Source organism: Triticum dicoccoides, chromosome 2A, assembly GCF_002162155.2.
Source record: "Triticum dicoccoides isolate Atlit2015 ecotype Zavitan chromosome 2A, WEW_v2.0, whole genome shotgun sequence".
Lineage (NCBI taxonomy): Eukaryota > Viridiplantae > Streptophyta > Magnoliopsida > Poales > Poaceae > Triticum > Triticum dicoccoides.
Window position 1 is genome coordinate 180,278,493 of NC_041382.1, and position 22,021 is coordinate 180,300,513.

Below are 22,021 nucleotides of genomic sequence, written 5' to 3' on the forward strand. Positions count from 1 at the left end.
ATAACGCTCACTGTTCATCCCATCGATCGGCTTCAGTTAGCAGCAGTAGCGAAGGAATTGCTCGATCGGGTTCAGTTAACAGCCACCGATCGATCGCTCGGGTTCAGTAACGCGTAGCCTGCAGTGCAATCGCTCAGGTTTAGTTAGAGCCCAACGCCTCGCTCGGGTTCAGTTAGAGCCAACGCCTCGCACACACGCGCGTACATGTACGAGAGAAACGCGCATCGCTCGGCCCCCGACCTCCCACCGTAACCGGGAACTCCCCGAAATTTTCCTCGCCCTCGCTTCTACCACGGTTTTTTCCGTCATGGACGGCCCAAAGAATGTCATGCAGCTGCCTCCCCGGCCCGCCCAGGACGAAAAGCCCATTTTCTGTCATGATTTTTTGTCATAGAAGTAGGAGCCCACCACATCTATGATGATACCGGGTTTTGTCACAATTATCATCATAGAAGTGTCATATGTATGACAGAAAAAAAATTCGTTCGGCCCAAAATGTCACGGATGTGTCTTTTTTTTTGTAGTGTAGCTCGTGTTCGGATAAACCGCACACCTGAGGGGTATACATCCTTAAATGTGCATACCCCACAATACCTGGGGGCTTCTTTTCACAAGAAGCTTATTATTATTTTTTGAGCATCAAGCTCACCATATATATGTGTCGTCTACTCATATATGTCTTTTCTTCACCATTATATGCACATTTATGACTTAAGTTTTTGCCAAGCTGAGTTGCCTGGCTCCTATGCTTATGCCCTACGTTCCCGCTTGTTCGGCTAGGGTATAAAGGGAGCACCTCTGCGATTGTTATCGCCGGGTTATCCGGACGTGTACCTCAGACGGGTGAAGCCGAAAGTTAGCGTTCTTAAGGGAATGATTGGTCGGTGAACAAAAGACGAATTGCCCTCGTTGCAATACAAAACCCCTAGACTATAACGCGTATTGTGATTCTTTTAGTATCACAACTTCAGTATGCACAAAAAACCACATAGTAGCCCAGGGAGAGGAACCCTGAACGGAACTATTCTCTCTGGAAGATGTTTCTTACAATCAAATGTAATATAACATAACTCCCCGAATACAACTTGTCTATTCAAGCAACTATGACCGGACTGCCTGGTTTTCCGAACATACTTTGGTGTTTACCTACGGTATAGTATTCGGAAACACTCCAAACCTAGGGTTTTCGGAGGTCGAAGCAGAAAGTCTGCCATGACAATCATTTTACAAATTCGGCTGGAGACAAGTTTGTCGATAAAAGTACATTGCTACTTGGACTCAAAAACTTCTCCTTCCTCTAGACCCTCTAACAGGTTGTCTAGTTTACAATCCTGTTGTGAAAACTTGGCGGCCACCTTCACTTGATCGTACACCAGGCTAACCGGAATTTCCTATCCATCGGATCCTCGATGTCCGACCCGCGCCATATGATTTGAATCAAGTCCGGTGTACCATGTTTTTACCATGCCCTAGGCTTCCCGAGCACCTTCTCGGCATGCTAATATCTTCCATATCCCAAAACGGCGCCAAGCTCGCTTGAATAAATTTACGAGTTCCTCCATACTTCCTGGAGGAGAATCGGCTGGCCATAAAGCCTTAGCGATGTTTCTCATTGCGTTCTGCACTCGCTCATGCACCTTGGACAGCTCTTGTAGCAGGTCGCCTTGAAATCCGGACACCTCTTCTTCGGGTCGCCTAGTCAACACACCTACAGAAATAAACTTGTTAGGATTCGCATAAGCGAATTGTACGACAGTAAGTTAAAAGGCATACTGAATATGCTGCCTCTCAGCTTTCTGTTCTCCTTCAAGGCGTCCACCAGTTGGGCTCGCACGTCTTTCAGCTCTTCGCCGAGCTGGATGTTGGCATCCTACAGCTTGTTCTTCTCGTCCCTAGTCCGTGTCAGTACACGTTGACCAGTGGCCTCTTGCCTTTCGGCATGTTCTTTCTCTGCCTGCGCGACCTTTAGTTTTTCTTCCAGCTGATCCGATGATCCTGCCATCATAAAATGCAATAGTGTTTATTTGCATAAACATGACTGGCACATGATTATATTTTTCGGACAGAAGGGGACATTACCAGTCGGTGCCTCCTTGGACTTCTCTAGTTTGGCGGTAACAACAGTCAGCTGGGTTCGACACTGTTCCAGCTCCCAAGATAGCATGTTGTTCTTCTCCGTGAGTACCTAATTATACATCGATCCTTAAAATCAGTTGCTTCAACTGTTTTCAAGTCTCGGGGGCTACTGGTACATGACTATTAAATCTACACAAAATGATCGTACCCGCATATCCTTTGAAAGCTAGTAAGTGGCTCTAGCAAGCCCATCCCAAGCAGTTCATATATATGCATCCGCCGAGCTGAAGGCATTGAATGCCTCTTCAGTAAAGTTAGGGTTGCGCATAACTGCCCTCCAGTGCCGATGGTTCATTACACTCTCCACTTCGGAGTTGGTGACAAATACATTATTCGAATCATCGGAGAGAGGACAATCCGGCATTGAACTCGTATCAACTCTAGCCTTAGAGGCAGGGTCCGGGGTCGGATTGTTGGACATATGTCCGACGAGGTTTCCAGATACAGTCCAATGAATGCTCTTCCTGAAATATGGCACAACAGAAAACATCATAGTTCGGTATGTTTGCCACGGGGCGTATTAAAAACCGTACCTTTTTTATGAAGGTAGGGGCTTGGAAGTATCACCATCCGCCTTTCTTTTCGAAGACCCACCTTGGGTAGGAGTCCCCTTCTTAAGGGATGATCCCGATGCGGCGTGACGAGATAAGCACCGCCCCTTTGAAGCACGAGACAGTGCGGTGGGTGAGGCGCGATGGGAAAACTCTTTTGGAGGCGACGCTCCCTGGGTACTTACATGGGAAGAAGGAAGAAGGCCGGGGTAATCGGCTTCAATGGCCACTTCTGTGTCGTCATAGCTCGCCTGATAGAAGACCCCCTCCTTGAGCTCCACAAATATATCTGGGTCTTCCTTAAATCCGGGATCCAGGTCCCGAATATGGTCCTCCGGCTGCAGAGCGGGGCTATAGATCCCCGCGGTGGCCTTCCTCCATTCCAGTTAAAAGTGTCGGGTTAAGTTCAACTAGTTGCGACTCAGGAAGAGGATTGAGTGAGGTTCTAGATTGAAAGCTTACCCAGCTAGGGGGTTGTACATGGAAAAGCCATCTTGGCACTTAAGGCGAGTGAATTCTTCTTTCTCCCCTTTATAAAGATCAGCCAACATGGCGGCCAAGGCGGCGAAGTTGTCCGGACCCTTGCGCCCGTAGCGAGATGTATCATCCTCCCCCTTGTAGTTCCACATGGGGAGTCCACTGGTTTGGAGTGGCTGAACACCTCATGTTATGGAAATTGCCATGACCGCAATTATGGACAGTCCGGATTGGGCGAGTATTTTTATTTTGTCCATTAACTTCTTAACCTCCGCACTATCTTCCTCCTCGAGGCTCCGGGGGCGCTAGTTGTGGCGCTTTTTTAATGGGGCATTGGAAAATTTTGGTAGGCCTCGTCGGATTGGGTCCGAGAGAACGACGTCTTCAGTATAAAACCACTCCGAGGGCCACTCCTCGGATGCCTTCTTCGGAGTGCCGGATAGATACCATGTCCCGGCTATGCGCCATACTTCGGCATCGCCCACCTTGAATATGGATATCTTTTGGGAGCGAGGGACTAGGCAGAAAAGCTTCCTCGATAGCTCAAAATGGGCCTCGCAGCCTAAGAACAGCTCGCAAAGAGCAACGAAGACCGTGATATGCAGAATGGAGCCCGGTGTGAGATTGTGTAGTTAGAGACCGTAGTACTCCAGGATACCTCGGAGGAAAGGATGGATTGGGAATCCAACGCCTCTTAAAAGAAAGGAAACGAAGCACACTCGCTCCCCTTCTGAAGGATTCGAGAAATTTTCTGCCAAGGCTTCGCCAGTAAAAGAAGTTAATCCCGCCCGAACGGGTACTAGATCCGCAGGGGGGAGATATCCCTGCACCTGGAGCTTGGTCAGCTGGGCATGGGATATAGAGCAGCTCTCCCAATTGCCTTTTTGAGGGACGTGGGGGCAGGAGGAAGAACTAGGAGCACTGGCCATGATTGTGTGGTTTCTTGTGGCCAGTTCGAAGGATTTTCGCCTGGTGTGGAATGGCATTTGAGATCTAATCTCCTTAAATAGACACCTTTCGTACGCTGTCGGGGGTTATCTGTAAAAACACTTGGACCCTTCGTATTTGTTTGCCACGTGGAAGTTGAGGCGACGGAAGCATAGAAGCCGAAGGGTATGACATTTAATGTAAAACCAAGCTATTCGAAGAATTCACCTTACCAAGACCGAAGATGTAAGGGCTGAATATAGCCCTTCTGTTCAGATGCTTTGAAGTATTCGATGGAGGAACCCGCCTTGCAATGCCAAGAATAATTTGCGCGTCGGACACGTCGTCAATGAAGACTGGTTCGGGGGCTACTGAGGGAGTCCTGGATTACGGGGTCCTCGGGCGTCCGGGCTATGTGACGTGCGCCGAACTGATGGGCCGTGAAGATACAAGATGGAAGACTTTCGCTCGTGTCCAGATGGGACTCTCCTTGGCGTGGAAGGCAAGCTTGGCATGCGGATATGAAAATTCCTTTCTCTGTAAACTGACTATGTACAACCCTAGCCCCCTCCGGTGTCTATATAAACCGGAGGATTTAGTCCGTAGAGGCAATCATAATTATACAGGCTAGACATCTAGGGTTTAGCCATTATGATCTCGTGGTAGATCAACTCTTGTAACCCCTATACTCATTAAAGTCAATCAAGTAGGACGTAGGGTATTACCTCCATCAAGAGGGCCCGAACTGGGTAAACACAGTGTCCATGTCTCCTGTTACCTTCGATCCTTAGACGCATAGTTCGGGACCCCCAACCCGAGATTTGCTGGTTTTGACACCGACAGTGGAACCTCCATGGTGCATCTTTTATTTGTCCTTACGTTGCCCGAAGATGGGCGGCTGGGCATCCTCGGCTCTGTTCCTCGCCGGAGAGGTAGTGGTCACTTCCAGGTGGCTCGGTGGCGATGGAGTAATCGGGACTTAGGATTCCGGGCAATTAAGCATCGACTCCTTAAAAAGCAGGCGAAACCTTTACCCTTGGTCCTCGATGATCGAGGTTTGAACCTTGACCATAAGTACATCGACACCGCCCACTGTGTTTGACACAGGAGGGCTCGATGTGAAGAAACCTCCTAGAGCTTGTCGTGGGCGGGGGAGGGACGCACGCGCATGCCCGAGGAGCTTTCGGCTAGCTCAGGTGGGGGATGACATCATCCAATCCCTTTCCTGGGAAGCGGCATTGTGGACTATAAAAGCAATCATGACAGCAAAATCAAATGCATGGCAATTAAAACTTGTTATGTGCAAGTATGTCGGATGAGCTACCTCTTCGTTTGCGCTGAGGGAACACGTCCTCAGAGGAGGTAGAATGGGCCTCGACGTGGACCCAGGATTGGTTTGGCTGGGTGGCACGGGCTTTTTGAAGTCTCTTGAACTGAGGAGGATCCTCCTCGTCGATGTCCCTAGCGCCCTCTTCCTTTTAGGAGAGGATGCCTCACCGCTCTCCTTTTCCTCCTCTTTCTCTTCCCTCTCCTCGTGCATGGAGGATACGGGGTTGCTTTTAGACATGGCTTCCGAAGCTGATGCTCGGCTATGCAGGCCTTCCTTCCTTCTTCTTCGGCTCCTTGAGTGAAACCTCGTATGGCTCTTCAGCCAGAAGGGCTTCAAGCTGAAAGGCCTTCACCTGTTTGGGCAACGGCGTCGGGGACTTCATCTTCTGGGCCCTGTCGCGCCAGTTTTTATTTCGAGACGATGAGTGAATCACTTTGTAATGGGTTGGAAAGCGTCAGAGGGACAGTAAGGAATGTAGGGTTGTTCCATACCTTAGATGGCTCCTTGCCGGCATTATAGCCGACATCTCCTTCCTCTTCGGGGAAGTCATTTTGAGACGGCTTGAAGAGTGTCGTCCACATCTCGGCGAGGTCGGTGTGGAAGAATTGCAGCACGGTTGCCTCATGCTCGGGCTTGTAGCACCACACGGGTTTGGCCCTGAGCTGAAGGGGGGATACCTTGATGGAGCATAACATGGACTACGTCCACCAACTTGATGCCCTACTTAAACATGGCATCAAGCTGCTTTTGGAGCGTCTGAATTGGGTTCCCTAGCCAAGACCCTTCTTCATCTAGGAGACGAGTCTCCTCGAGGGCTTGGTTGTGAAGGCAGGGATCTCTGTCTGGCCTGGGGCGGACACGTCGGTGATATAAACCCATTCCTTCTGCCACGCCTTGATGGTCTCCATGAAGACACTCTCTGGCAACACACTTTTGGGAGCTTGTATCATGGACCCGCCACATTCGAAAAGCTGTGAGCCACTGCTCTTCAGTTTGACGCTCAAGATCTTCAGCCAGAGGCCAAAGTGCGGCTCGACGCGCAGGAACACCTCACATATGGTGATAAAGGTGGCTATGTGGAGAATGGAGTTCGGGGCCAGGTGGTGGAAATCCAACCCGTAATAGAACATCAATCCCCTCACAAAGGGATGAAGGGGAAACCCCAGACCTCGAACGAGGTGAGGGATGAAGACTACCCTCTCCCCTCCTTAGGAGTAGGGATGGCAAATTCGGAGCAACGGTCTCACTCGAGGCTGGGGCGCGACACTTGGTTGTTGCGGGGATGTACCCCACAACCTTAGCCATTTGATGGTGCCCACCATGATTGTGGAGTGTGTCCATGGCCCCTTTAGCTCAAAGTCAACCATTGACGATGAAGGAGTGGGGGGAGGAAAGCCGGAAGCTTGAGGTGTGAATCTGGGTTAGCTAGAGAAATTTCGAGCGAGGGAGCAAGGGATGGAAGTGTGGAGAATGATTTACCGCCCCCTTCGCTTTTGTAGGACAATAAAGACCAAGAGTCCCTTCATCGCGCCATTTAAATAACCTGTTTCCCGATGCATCATGCCATTATGTGCATGTTGGTAAATCAACATGTTGATGATATTCCCCAAAAACCGGGGCACGAACTCTACACTGATAGGACGTGTTAATGAAGGGTAACCTTGAGTCGCGAAACATTTTCATAATAACTGCTCCAAGCCCATGATAGGAGATGACAGTTCAGGAAAAGTTATCAGGGGTTTGAACCCTCTCACTGGTTATGCATACATGGAAAGTCTTCAAGGCTAAGCTAACTCTGGGTGCCTTTGTGAAAAAGGACCAGTACTTGCCCTACCGAGGATAAGGTTTCGAACATATGGTTGGAAGGGTCAACTGTGAAAGGAGACCCGATAATTTATAAATCAATTTAAAGCTTTAGATTCGAGCACGAGCTGATAAAGAATGAACTCACCTTTCAAGTCATAGTGATACGTCTCCAACGTATCTACTTTTCCTTACGCTTTTCCTCTTGTTTTGGACTCTAATTTGCATGATTTAAATGAAACTAACCCCGGACTGACGTTGTTTTCAGCAGAACTACCATGGTGTTGTTTTTGTGGAGAAATAAAAGTTCTCAGAATGGAACGAAACTTTGCGAGGATTTTTTATACAATAAACAAGAATTTATGGAGCCAAGAACCACCGGAGGGGGACACCTGGGTGGGCACAACCCACCAGGGCGCGCCCCCTCCTGGCGCGCCCAGGAGGGTTGTCCCCACCTGGTGGCCCCGCAGACCCTGATTCCAACTGCATAAATGCCTATTTTTCCACAAAAAATCAGGGAGAAAGAATTATCGCGATCGACGAGACGGAGCCTCCGTCACCTCCTATTCTTCATCAGGAGGCCAGATCTGGAGTCCATTTGGGGCTCTGGAGAGGGGGATCTTCGTTCTTCGTCATCACCTACCCTTCTCCATCGCCAATTCCATGATGCTCCCCATCTAGAGTGAGTAATTCCTTCATAGGCTCACTGGTCAGTGAGGAGTTGGATGAGATTCATCATGTAATCGAGTTAGTTTTGTTAGGCCTTGATCCCTAGTATCCACTATGTTCTAAGATTGATGTTGCTATGACTTTGCCATGCTTAATGCTTGTCACTTTGGGCCCGGGTGCCATGATTTCAGATCTGAACCGTTTATGTTATCTATCCATGTTCTAGATCCAATCTTGTAAGTTATAGTCACCTACTACGTGTTATGATCCGACAACCCTGGAGTGACAATAGTTGGGACCACTCCCGGTGATGACCGTAGTTTGAGGAGTTCATGTATTCACTACATGTTAATGCTTTGTTTCGGTTCTCTATTAAAAGGAGGCCTTAATATCCCTTAGTTTCCAATAAGACCCCGCTGCCACGGGAGGGTAGGACAAAAGATGGCATACAAGTTCTTTCCATAAGCACGTATGACTCTTTACAGAATACATGCCTACATTATATTGATGAACTGGAGCTAGTGTCGTATCGCCCTAGTTTATAACTGTCTCATGATGAATATCATCCAACAAGTCACCGATCCAATGCCTATGAATTTATCTTATATTATTCTTGCTAAGTTACTACTACAATCGTTACTGTTGCACTTATTACAAAACTACTGCTATCACTATTACTGTTACTGTTATTGTTGTCACTATTATCAAAACTATCATATTACTTTGCTACTAATCACTTTGCTGCAGATAATTAATCTCCAGGTGTGGTTGAATTGACAACTCATCTGCTAATACCTTCAAATATTCTTAGGCTCCCCTTGTGTTGAATCTATAAATTTGGGTTGAATACTCTACCCTCAAAAACTGTTGCGATCCCCTATACTTGTGTGTTATCAAGACCTTTTTCTGGTGCCGTTGCCGGGGAGCATAGCTATATTTGTTCAGTCACTTGGGATTATTTATCACTATGAAGAATCTGAAGGATGCTAAGACTAAGATTTTCCCCTCAAAGACGAGGGGAGGTAAGGAACTGCCATCCAGTTCTGCTTTAGATTCACCTTCTGTTATAAGTAAACTTGCAACACCACCACATGCTATTAATTCTGATATGTCACAAGTTATTGATGATGCTACTTATCCTATGGATAATGCTTAGGATGATGCTAGTACCTTGCTTGATAATGATGATGTGCCACTTGGTAAATTTCTTGATAAACAAATTGCTAGAGTAATACAACATGATGTTGTTGAATCTGATGATGAGCTTGAAACTGAATCTCCTGAAATACCTCCTAGAACTAGCCTTCCTAGATATAAATTGTCTAAGGTACCAGAAGGTTATGTTATGAATGAGGAGACAACTAGAGATAATCTTGCTTGTAGGGATAGAGATGATCTAGAGAAATTATTATGCAAGTATAAAGAAAAATCTTTGAATGCTTGAATGCAATATGATCCTAAGTTTGCTAATTCACCTATCTTTATTGATGATAAGGACTATGAATTCTATGTCGACCCAGAGTTAATTACTTTGGTTGAATCCGATCCTTTCCATGGTTATGAAACTGAAACTGTTGTGGCACATCTTACTAAGTTGAATGACATAGCCACCCTTTTTACTCATGATGAGAAAACTCGCTATTAATTTATTCTCAAATTATTTCCATTCTCATTAAAGGGTGATGCTAAATCTTGGTACAATACTCTTGCTCCTGGTTGTGTGTGTAGTCCCTAGGATATGATCTATTACTTCTCTGAAAAATATTTCCCTGCTCATAAGAAACAAGCTGCCTTGCAGGAAATATTTAACTTTGTGCAAATTAAAGAAGAGAGTCTCCCACAAGCTTGGGGGAGGCTTTGCCAGTTACTTATTGCTTTTCCTGATCATCCTCTTAAGAAAAATAAAATACCTGATATCTTCTATAATGGACTAACCGATGCTTCTAGGGATTTCCTAGATAGTTGTGCTAGTTGTTTTTTCAGGGAACGAACTATTGGACAACCTGAAGAATTATTGAATAACATATTGAAAAATTATGATGATTGGGCTCTTCCTGAACCACCGCCTAAACCCACTCCTAAGAAGAGGGATATATTATATCCCAGTCCTGAAGATATGCAAGAGGCAAATAAATCTATGAAGGAACAAGGTATTAAAGTTGAAGATGTTAAAATTTTACCTCCTATTGAAGAAATACATGGGCTTAATACACCACCACCTCCCAAGGTGGTAGAGGTAAATTCTCTTATGAAGTTTAATGGTAATGACAATCCTCACAATATTCACCCTAGCCAATGCCTTTATGAGTTTGAGAACTATATTAGAAAACAAGGTCACTTCAATGCAAATGTTATGAAACAATTGAAATACAATTCTGATATGATTGGTCGCTTGAGTGACTTGTTATTTAGAATCTCAAATGATGTTAGAGGTGTTGGAAAGCATGCTTCTATGGTTCAAACCCAGTTAGAACAAGTTGCTAAATCTCAAAGAGAGTTGCTAGATGAAATGAATAATAATATACATGACTTTGCTGTTAGAGTTGCAACTAGAGGAGGTAAAATGACTCAGGAACCACTTTATCCTGAGGGACACCCAAAAATAATAGAACAGGATTCACAAAGGAACAACACCACTACACCTAGTCCTTCTAGAAAGAAAAAGAAGAAGAAAAATGATAGGACTTTGCATGCTTCTAGTGAACCTGAAATAGAAAAACCTCCTAAGAATGATAATGAAACTTCTATCTCTGATGCTGAAACTCAGTCTGGTAATGAACATTCACCTAGTGATAATGAAAAAGATAATGTTGATGTTCATGAAAATACTCAACCAAATGATGAAGAACCAGACAATGATGTTGAAATAGAACCACCTGTTGATCTTGATAACCCACAACCTAAGAATAAAATGTATGATAAAAGTGATTTTGTGGCTAGAAAACACGGTAAAGAAAGAGAACTGTGGTTTCAAAAACCAATGCCTTTTCCACCTAAGTGAAATAAAAAGAATGATGATGAAGAATTTGAACGCTTTGCTGAAATGCCGAGGCCAGTCTTTTTGCGTACATACTCGCTTGACTGATATCCTTAAAATGCCTCCTTATGCAAAGTATATGAAAGACATCATCACTAATAAGAGAAGAATACCAGAAGCCGAAATCTCCACTATGCTTGTTGACTATAGTTTTAAAGATGGAGTACCTAGAAAACTTGGAGATCCGGGAATACCAACTATACCTTGCTCCATCAAAAAGAATTATGTGAAAATTGATTTGTGTGATTTAGGAGCTAGTGTTAATGTTATGCCTTTATCTTTATATAAAAGGCTTGATTTGAGTAACTCACACCTACTGAAATATCTTTGCAAATGGCTGATAAATCAACTGCCATACATATCGGTATCTGTGAGGATGTGCCCGTTGTTGTTGCCAACGTTACTATTTTGACTGACTTTGTTATACTTGAGATGCCCGAGAACGACAACATGTTGATTATCCTTGGCAGACCCTTCTTGAATACTACAAGGGCTGTTATTGATTGCAATAAAAGCAAGGTCACTTTTCACAACAATGGTAATGGGCATACAGTGCACTTTCTGAAGAAACAATTCCAAGTGAGTGGTATCAATGTTATTGAAAAATCCCCAACAATCACTATTGGAAGTTTTCAAATACCTCTACCTACTGCCAAAAAGAAATATGAAATGCTTATTGTTGGGGACATTCATATCCCCGTTGAGGTAACTTAGTGATTTACGAGAGTTCTTCGGTTTCATGCTAATCGAAAGTGGTTGTTAATAAGACCTGATCAACCTTATTAATGGATCATTTTTGATCCGTATGAAGTTGATGAATTTAGTAAGCAGTACCTTCTGTCCCTACTTTTTGTTTTCTGTTTTTATTAGTTAAATAAAATAAAATGCCATGTTTTGTCTGTTTTTTGTATTTCCCGTGCAATAAAAATGACGCAAAAATAAAAGTTCTCAGAATGCTCTGAAAATTTAATACATTTTTTTTCGGAATTTCTGGTGCAAATAATATCAGAGGGAGGTGCACCAGGTGGGCACAACCCACCTGGGCGTGCCAGGACCCCCAGGAGTGCCCTGGTGGGTTGTGGTCCCCACGACCCTCACTTATCTCTTTACACTAGATCATCACCTACCTCTAGAAAAAATTCCCCATAGCTCGCTCTCCCGTGTTCTTGCTCTCAAGCCCGCGGATTTCGATCTCTTTGCTCGAAGCTCCGTTTCCGAAACTGTTTCAGGGGATTGTTGCTTGGTATGTGACTCAACCATTTGTCTAATTAGTTTTTGTTTTAGTGGTTTATATTTTGAATAATTAGCGACTCTTGGTGCTGCTGTAGATGAGCTTGCATGTTGAATTCTTAGAGTTCTAAGTAGTTTGAATGCTTGCTATGGCCTCTATGTATCCCTATGAGTAGTTGCTATCAATCTTATAAAGTTTTGTTGACAATTTTTGTTCACTCAAAAAATTTCAGAAAATTGTACACGAACATGTTGAACCTATTTGGAAGGAGTTCCTCGAGGAGGAGATCCTCGGGGGCATCTTCTAGTGACAACTCCGGTCGTCCGTCTTATGTCGAACCAAGTGAAAGTTCCATTCGAGATGCAGTGACCAAAACATGCTTATGGCCTTGCAATGATTATACGATGTGTGTGGGAATTAAGGAGGAATTTGAGCAATAAGTTCACCATGCTGATCTCGGTCCCTACATTTCAGATAAGTGCGAGCACCGCCACACTCTTACCGAATCACCTGTCAAAGGATTTAAATTCCATCCCCGTGAGTCTAGGGTGTCATTTAAGATTTATGAAGATTCATTTACCATATCACCAGAGAGTTTTGCTCACCACTGCAAACTCCCATTCTGGGGTTCGCTTGACGAACCGCCAAGGGCTGAGTACCAATCATTCTTGACTAGTCTGTGCTACGGTGAGACGAGGGGAGTGACACAAGGTAGAATAAAGAGCATTCATTTTCCCGCAATTCAGTACTTTGCATTATTTAACGGGAAATGTATAGTAGGCAAGCAAGACTGTAGCACGCTTTGTGCCCCAGACTTGAGCCTCATATGCACCGCTCTCACCGGTGAAAGGAGTTATAACCTTGCAGCGATTGTTGCACGCACACTGCAGCATAACGCTAACAATGGATGTTTCTATTATGGAATTTATGCCACGCGCTTAGCACGAGGGTTAGATGTTTCACCTTTGCCCTTTGACCCTATCCTACCCACGCAGTATTTAGACTTTGATGCTTTAAAAGATCATAAGATCCTTAAAGGAAAAATTCATAACTTCACTTACAATCTGTTGTTTAACCAAACATCTATTGTGCACACATATTTTCCTGCGCCTGCTCTTTTTGACTATCACAACAAAGGAAGATATTTTGTTATTGAGAGCGAGGCCCGAGCTCACAACGCAGCAGTGGAGGCATCACGGTAGGCCGAGGCATCTGCACCGAGAGCCTCCGTGAGCTACCACGCCAACTAGTACCCAGGCTTCTGATCGATTACCAAGTTAGGCCAAAAGCCTAAGCTTGGGGGAGTATGTGTTTCTCACCGAGATTACATTCATGTTCACTTATTCTATTTGTCAGTGTTCACACTTTTTCATTGTATCATCCATGCTTAAATTTATTTTCTTGCTTTCTTCTTGTGTGTTTGAAAAACCTTAGAAAAAAAAACAATTAGTTGTAGTTAGTTTACTTTCTATGCATGCTTAGCTGTAGTATTAAAAATAAACCCAACAAGATTTCCTTGTTCTTCTTTTGCTTGTTGGGAGCTTTCCTATGTAAATAGTTTTTCTTGTTTTTACTTTCCCTTTTATTTGCTTGTTTAAGAAAACCAAAAACTCCAAAAATATTTCAGTGTGTTTCTTTGAGTTTCCTTTCTTTTTATTCGAGTCTTACCAAGGAGAAGACCACGATGAAAATGTTGAGTGGCTCTCATATGAATAATTGTTGATCTAATAAAGAGCCCATTTTACCTTGTCTTCTCCTGTTGAGTAAAATGTTTTGCAGATTCCAGCTTAGTCCTCGGCACTCTTGTACTATTATTATTTTCATATCGTTCAGTCGTGCAAGTGAAAGGCAATAATGACGATATTCGATGAACTGGCCGTGGCAGAGAGAAACTGGTATGAACTCGACTTGTTCTGTTTGTGTAAATATGTTTAACCTAGTATCCATGTTTCAACCCATTATAATTAAACATGTTTGCAATGATAATTAGAGATTATAGTTTCGCATGCCATGCATAAGTAGCTGGGAGTAGATACTGATTTATCTTAGATATCAACATTGCGTTGAAATGATTGTGATGTAGTATGATGATATGGTATCCTCCTCTGAATGTTCGAGTGGCTTGACTTGACACATGTTCATGCATGTAGTTGAATCAAAACCAACATAGCCTCTATGATATTTATGTGATGTAGTATGATGACTAGCAAATAGGTCCGTGCGTTGCAACGTAAGAAAAAAATCACGGCTTATATTCCAATAAGCCTGGCTCAAAACTCCTAACAGATCCACGTACTCTAATTCGACATGGCACCTGACTGTGTCACCGCTTATCCTACTTTTTTCACCCTCGCAGACGGTGACCATGATTCCCACCTGATCACAACGTGTTAAATGTGGTCAATCCTAAGGCGATGGGTTCACCACCGCATGTCACACCAATCATTGTGTCCACGCAAGAAAATGTTCAATACTTCAACAATTAATCTTGGTGAGCTAGACATGTGGGCTGCCCTTCTCGAGCTACTCCTTGCACCTGGTTCATACACCTTCCCTCATACTCCTACTCTCTTTTTCAAGATATCAAACGATGATTTCCTTGAATCAGGGTTGGCCTGGTGAAGGAGGTGGGTCGTGGCACATCACCGGAGGTGAAAAGGGTCGTCCATGACGAAGTAAGAGGGAAGGACGTAGAGGTCAGACGTCACATGGCGAGATATGATGCCGGTGTTCCTACTTCCCTTTGTAGGAGAGGATGTGTAGGCCACATTGACAACTACATAGTGAGCGGAAACCATGGTTTATGTGTGTATAATCCATCTCGGGTATGTATAATTTAGCTTATATTGGCTAGTATATCAAGGGTACCATCATAGTTCATTGAAGTTCTCAACAATTGCATTGTGAACATCGAGCAAGCGCCAACTATTGTCACGTGTATCTTCACGAGAAAAAGATTCAACTCGCCCTCGTTAAATCGAGGAGGATGGGAATGTTTTCCTCTACAGATTCATGGGGCTCAAATGATTGGAGATCTAGAACGAATAGGTTCTTCGTCGGTTTGCGGTCATACGTGGTTGACTCTTAGTCGGGGCTCTGATGGATAGTTGTGAGCCCTAGATTTATCTTCACCTCAATGTCTGCAAGAGTTAGGTTATACCCCATTTCTTATGTACTTGTGTGAGTTTGAATCAAGGTAAATAATAAAAATGTCCAACTCACGCCCGTTCCGAATCAACCAACAACCAATGAAAAATGTATCTAAAAAATCAACAGGAGTGAGCTGACTCGGTTCCTAAATGACAGTGGATCGTGTCTGACGCTCATGAGCGTCAGAGCATCGGGGCTTCACTAAAGGCCCTCCCAGTTGGACCAGTCAACATAGGTGTCGCTGTTTTTTCAGTTTGTTTTTTGTTTCCTTTTACGTTTCTTTATTCTTTTTCTTTTCCTTTTTTCTGTGGTCAAATAGTTGTTCTAAAATTTAAAATATAGTTAGGAATGCCAAAAGTGTCCTCATTTTCAAATTTGTTCACAGCTTCCAAATTGTTCGCATTTAAAAAAATGTTTACATTTTCGAGAAAACTGTTCTGTTTTCAAAAAATGTTCACTTTATATTTGTTTAGAATTCAAAAAAAATTCAGCGTATATCACAAAATTTTCAATGTAAATTTAAATATTTGTTCAGTGTGTATTTAAAAATTGTTCAGTGCATAATACAAAAAATTTCAATCTATATTTAAATATTGTTCAATGTGTATTTAAATATTGTTCAGACAATATCACAAAAAATGGTAAATGTGTATATACAAATAGTTGAGAGTATGTAAATGTTCAATGTAAATTTAAAATTGTTTATCGTATATAAAAAATTCAATACATATTTATAATTTTGAAAAAATCATGTTTTCAATAATTGTTCATGTAGTCCAAAAATTGTTCAGGTTTTAAAACTTTGTTTTAACTTCGAAATTTATTCATGATTTTCAAACATTATGCAAATATTGAAGGAAAAAATTCACATGTTTTAAAAAATTATTGGAAATAAATTAAAAAACCGATATGCAATTGTACATACTACTTTAGTTCTAACGCTACTAAATAGCTGCACTAAGTTGCTAGCTCATGTGGCTGGCAACGCATCGGGGGTGCAACTCCATCAGGCGCACTTTTATTTATTTATTAAGGTGGCATTTTGTTTTTTCCACCCAAAGGACCAGCAAGCCCACACGCATCGCTTGGCCCAATATTAAGGTCAGCTAGTATTGGGCCACAGAACGGGCTTAGAATATACCTGAGGAGAGAAGCAACGTACGTACGAAGAGATGGAAGAGACGCGTTCGCACGCGTCAAGTCAGCCTTCGCTACCGACGGACGGAAAAAAATTCTGCGGACCAAAAAAAGTGGAGAACACTCCGTCCTTTAATATTAGGTAGAGATATGGTATCCTCCTCTGAATGTTCGAGTGGCTTGACTTGGCACATGTTCATGCATGTAGTTGAATCAAAACCAACATAGCCTCTATGATATTTATGTTCATGGTGTTCATATCCTACTCATGCTTGTGTCCAATGTTACTTACGCATAATGCATGTTCATGACCATTGTTGCTCTCTAGCTAGCTGCTTCTCAATTTAAGTGCTAGCCTTCGCCTGTACTAAGTGAGAATTCTGCTTTTACATCAAAAACCTTGAACCCAAAAGTTATTCCAGATGAGTCCACCATACCTACCTATATGCGGTATTACCCTGCCGCCCTAAGTAAATATGCATGTGCCACCTCTAAAAACCTCTAAAAAATATCATCTTTGTGTGCCTGGATCGTTCATGGAACGACATGAGGTGGTCGGTATCTTCCATGCTAAGCGGGTTATTCTCAGGTCGAGTGTTTCACTCACCATCGCACGAGAAAAGGGCGGTAATAGGATTCCCGGTCCCGAACTCAAAGATGCAAATAATTAAATAAAACTCCCCCGGGACTATTGTTGGTTTGGACGGCACCCGTTGTTTTGGACAAGTTGTGGAGTGTGATTGTTGGTGGAGGGGGAGTAAACCTTTACTTTCATCGCTTGGGAACTGTCACTAGCGTGCTTAGCATGGAAGATATTGATAACTGATAGTCATGAAATAAATGAGAAAGGTGCATGTCTCAAAATATCATTTATCTCTGTTTTAAAACTTGAGCTTCTGGCACCTCTGCAAATCACTGCTTCCCTCTGCGAAGGGATTATCTATTTACTTTTATCTTGTGTCATCACCTTGTAAAACAAGCGCCAGAACCTGAGAGCATTGCTGTCATGACTTATGCATTGTGTGTAGCTAATGTTGGGTGCATCATGACTGGATCTTTTCCACCATGAATTACAATGTTTAGTCGTTGCTTGGACTTTGGAGGTGCTCTGCATTTGTGTTTTGCGGTCTCAGAAAGGGCTAGCGAGATACCACTATTGTCATATTATATCATGGTTGTTTTGACAACGTGTTGTTGTTTGGGATATCTTATTATTGCTCGCTAGCAGATTATGTCATTCATATGAGTTAATATAATCTTTAAGAGTTATTATCGGCATGGTTAGTTAGAATGTTGGCTGAAAACTTGGGTGCTATTTAAGCATATTTATGCAAACAAGAGCAAAAGAGCTCGTAAAAGTTATTTTTTCACTTTCAGTTTATCAACTGAATTTCTTGAGGACAAGCAAAGGTTTAAGCTTGGGGCAGTTGATACGTCTCCAATGTATCAACTTTTCCTAACGCTTTTCCTCTTGTTTTGGACTCTAATTTGCATGATTTGAATGAAACTAACCCCGGACTGATGCTGTTTTCAGCAGAACTACCATGGTGTTGTTTTTGTTCATAAATAAAAGTTCTCGGAATGGAACGAAACTTTGCGAGGATTTTTTATACAATAAACAAGAATTTCTGGAGCCAAGAACCACCGGAGGAGGGCACCTGGGTGGGCACAACCCACCAGGGCGCAACCCCTCTTGGCGCGCCCAGGTGGGTTGTCCCCACCTGGTGGCCCCACAGACCCTGAATCCAACTCCATAAATACCTATTTTTCCAAAAAAATCAGGGAGAAATAATTATCGCGATCCACGAGATGGAGTCACCGTCACCTCCTGTTCTTCATCGGGAGGCCAGATCCGGAGTCCGTTTGGGGCTCCGGATAGGGGGATCTTCGTTCTTCGTCATCATCAACCCTTCTCCATCACCAATTCCATGATGCTTCCCATCGGGAGTGAGTAATTCCTTCGTAGGCTTGTTGGTCGGTGAGGAGTTGGATGAGATTCATCATGTAATCAAGTTAGTTTTGGTAGGGCTTGATCCCTAGTATCCACTATGTTCTAAGATTGATGTTGCTATGACTTTGCCATGCTTAATGATTGTCACTTTGGGACCGGGTGCCATAATTTCAGATATGAACCATTTATGTTATCACCATTATATCCATGTTCTAGATCCGATCTTGCAAGTTATAGTCACCTACTACATGTTATGATCTGGCAACCCAGAGTGACAATAGTCGGGACCACTCCCGGTGATGACCGTAGTTTGAGGAGTTCATGTATTCACTATATGTTAATGCTTTGTTTTAGTTCTCTATTAAAAGGAGGCCTTAATATCCCTTAGTTTCCAATAGGACCCCGCTGCCACGAGAGGGTAGGACAAAAGATGTCATACAAGTTCTTTCCATAAGCACGTATGGCTATTTACGGAATACATGCCTACATTATATTGATGAACTGGAGCTAGTGCCGTATTGCCCTAGGTTATAACTGTCTCATGATGAATATCATCCAAAAAGTCACCGATCCAATGCCTACAAATTTATCTTATATTATTCTTGCTAAGTTACTACTGCTATCGTTACTGTTGCACTTGTTACAAAACTACTGCTATCACTATTGCTGTTACCATTACTGCTGTCACTATTATCAAAACTATCATATTACTTTGCTACTGATCACTTTGCTGCACATAATTAATCTCCAAGTGTGGTTGAATTGACAACTTGGCTGCTAATACCTTCAAATATTCTTTGGCTCCCCTTGTGTCAAATCTATAAATTTGGGTTGAATACTCTACCCTCGAAAACTGTTGCGATCCCCTATACTTGTGGGTTATCACGAAGATATTGGTCCATGGATGGAGTTATAGTCCTCGGCTTCTAAGACAAGTTCAAGGGCTACTGACGGTGTCCTGGACTAAGGGGTCTAACCTATACGACCCACAGTCCACGAACCGAACTTACGGCCCACCGATCTTCACAAGGAAGGACTCTAGAAGTTATGAACCTCGGAGTGATCCCGACGGAAACACCTGAAGACTTGGCACACACTTAAAGGATAGTTCACTAGCCGGCATGGTTGGCAACCGACCATATGTGTAACCTAGGTACCCCCAGTGTGTATATAAGCCGCTGAGTTTAACCTTTAGAGGCATGATTACCACCCTTAGGGTTTAGAACACAATCATATGATCTCGAGGTAGATCATCCTGTACTTGATACTCCATCACATCAATATAATCAAAGAAGGATGTTGGGTTTTACCTCTTCGAGAGGGCTCGAACCTAGGTAAACATCATCTTTTGTTTCCCCCTTGTTACCATCGTTCCTAGACCAACAACTCGGGACCCCTTACCCTAGATCCGCCGGTTTTAGAACTGACACCAGTTTCCTACAATACTATGAAAATTGGCCTACAATTGATGCCCAATTGCCTGCTATTGGTAATTAGTTACCTACCATTGTAGCTCAGTTGTCTAACTTTGCAAACTAGCTGCCTAGAATATTGTGAAGTTTCTTAGCACAAGACAACGCATGTGCAGCCTAACCTTGTATCTAGACAAAGCAATCATATATGGAAAAGTTTAAGTTGACTGTTGATAGGGTCAATGGAGGCAAAACAAGGTACTTTGAGATCGTTATGCACTCGAGTATCACACAAAACTGTCATCAACTTTTGGGGTGTTTTGTGCAACTCTAGTGCATTCAACAAGTAACTCATGTGCGTTTTCCATTATTATATTACATGAGTTTTCCATTATTATATCTGGAGACTTCATGCAAAATTATGAACAACTTGCATATGTTTGTGGGCAACTGTCCGATCCACACCCCTATAAAACTTCTCGCCACCCCGACGCAACTTCTCATCTGCCCCCACTTATGAAACTAGTCAACACCCATGACCTGGATAGCCAACATCCACGCGCTCAGTAGTATTGACGGGGAGACTCCCCTAGAAAAGGAAAGCACAAGGCAACCATCTATCATCATGGGAGTGTCCACTTCCATGACGATAAATAGTGCGTCATGGAAGTGATTTCGTAAAGGGTAACCGACATGTGGCATCCATCGTAATGGGTCGCCGTTAAGCTACCGTGTGTCGGTATTGGATCCGATACCCGTTAACAGCCCCGACGAATGGCAATTTTCCATGTGTCAATTTCTCATTCGCCAATGGAACCATGTGTTAGTGTTGGGAAACGTAGCATGCAATTTCAAAAAAATTCCTACGCTCATGCAAGATCTATCAAGGAGATGCATAGCAATGAGAGGGGGAGAGTGTGTCCACATACCCTTGTAGACCATAAGCGGAAGCGTTTGACAACGCGGGTGATGTAGTCGAACTTCTTCTCGTTCCAACCAATCTTGAAATTGCATACCTTATGTCGGATGCGATTCTGTCGGTGTTCTGGGAATGGGGGTCCCCAGACTTGCCTGCCTGCGGCCTGCGACGTGGCTCAAAGGGGGACCAGCACGGCCCGTCTTCACCAACACAAACCCAAGACCCTCGCGAGGGGCCAAGCCTCGCGGGGCGGATGACGCAGAGCTTCCTCAGGCACGGCCTCGTCAGGCTGGCTCACGAGGAGGTGGAGAGATTAAGGCGGGGTACCTCACGAGGTGCCCGTGACGCAAGCCATGACGACTCAGGGCGCCAGGCGGGTGCCAGCCCGCGCAGCGTCCTCCTTTCCTCTTTGGTGCAAAGGGAGAAAGCGCAGCTGCGGAGTACCGAGGCATCAGGCAAAGGTTGCCATTTCGGTGCAACGAGACCAAGACCAGGAGGACTGCGAGACGGAGGTCACCGTGGAGCCCAAGACGGCGTCATCACCAGAGCTTTGCACAGGCGAAGACTACTTTTGTCAGGATAGCTGATACTTGCTGTCCCCCTTCAAATTAGCCCGCCATTGTTGGCCCCCTTCCCGCTCGATATTTGGGAAGAGGACCAGGGCCTCTAGAAATAGGACCAGCCACCCACATAGGAAGGAAGGAGGAGGTCGGAAGTGAGAGAGAGAGAGGAAGAGATAGAGAGGAAAAGGTGACTGAACTCTTCTCAGTAGTTCATACCCCAGCCAAGAACAGACCCTCGCGAGGCTGTTCTTCCGTGTATTGTTCATCATCATCAGCCCAAGAGGCAATCCAGCACACCACACACTGGAGTAGGGTATTACACCACAACGGTGGCCCGAACCAGTATAAACCCTGTGTCTCTTGTGTTCTTCTTTCCTTAGTTTTAGATCCTAGCATGGCGGAGGGGTGTAGGTAGGCAGGAGGCGAAATCTCCGCGCGCACCCCAGTGTTCGAACCTCAAGGGTCTGCCAGAACCTGAAATCCGACAGATTCCTCATGCAACAGTTATACCATAGGGTGACACAGAACTAGCTCCAGTTCATCAATGTAATGTAGGCATGTATTCCGAATATAGTCATACGTGCTTATGGAAAAGGACTTGCATGGCATATTTTGTCCTACCCTCCCGTGGCAGCGGGGTCCTATTGGAAACAAAGGGATATTAAGGCCTCCTTTTAATAGAGTACCAGACCAAAGCATTAACACTTAGTGAATGCATGAACTCCTCA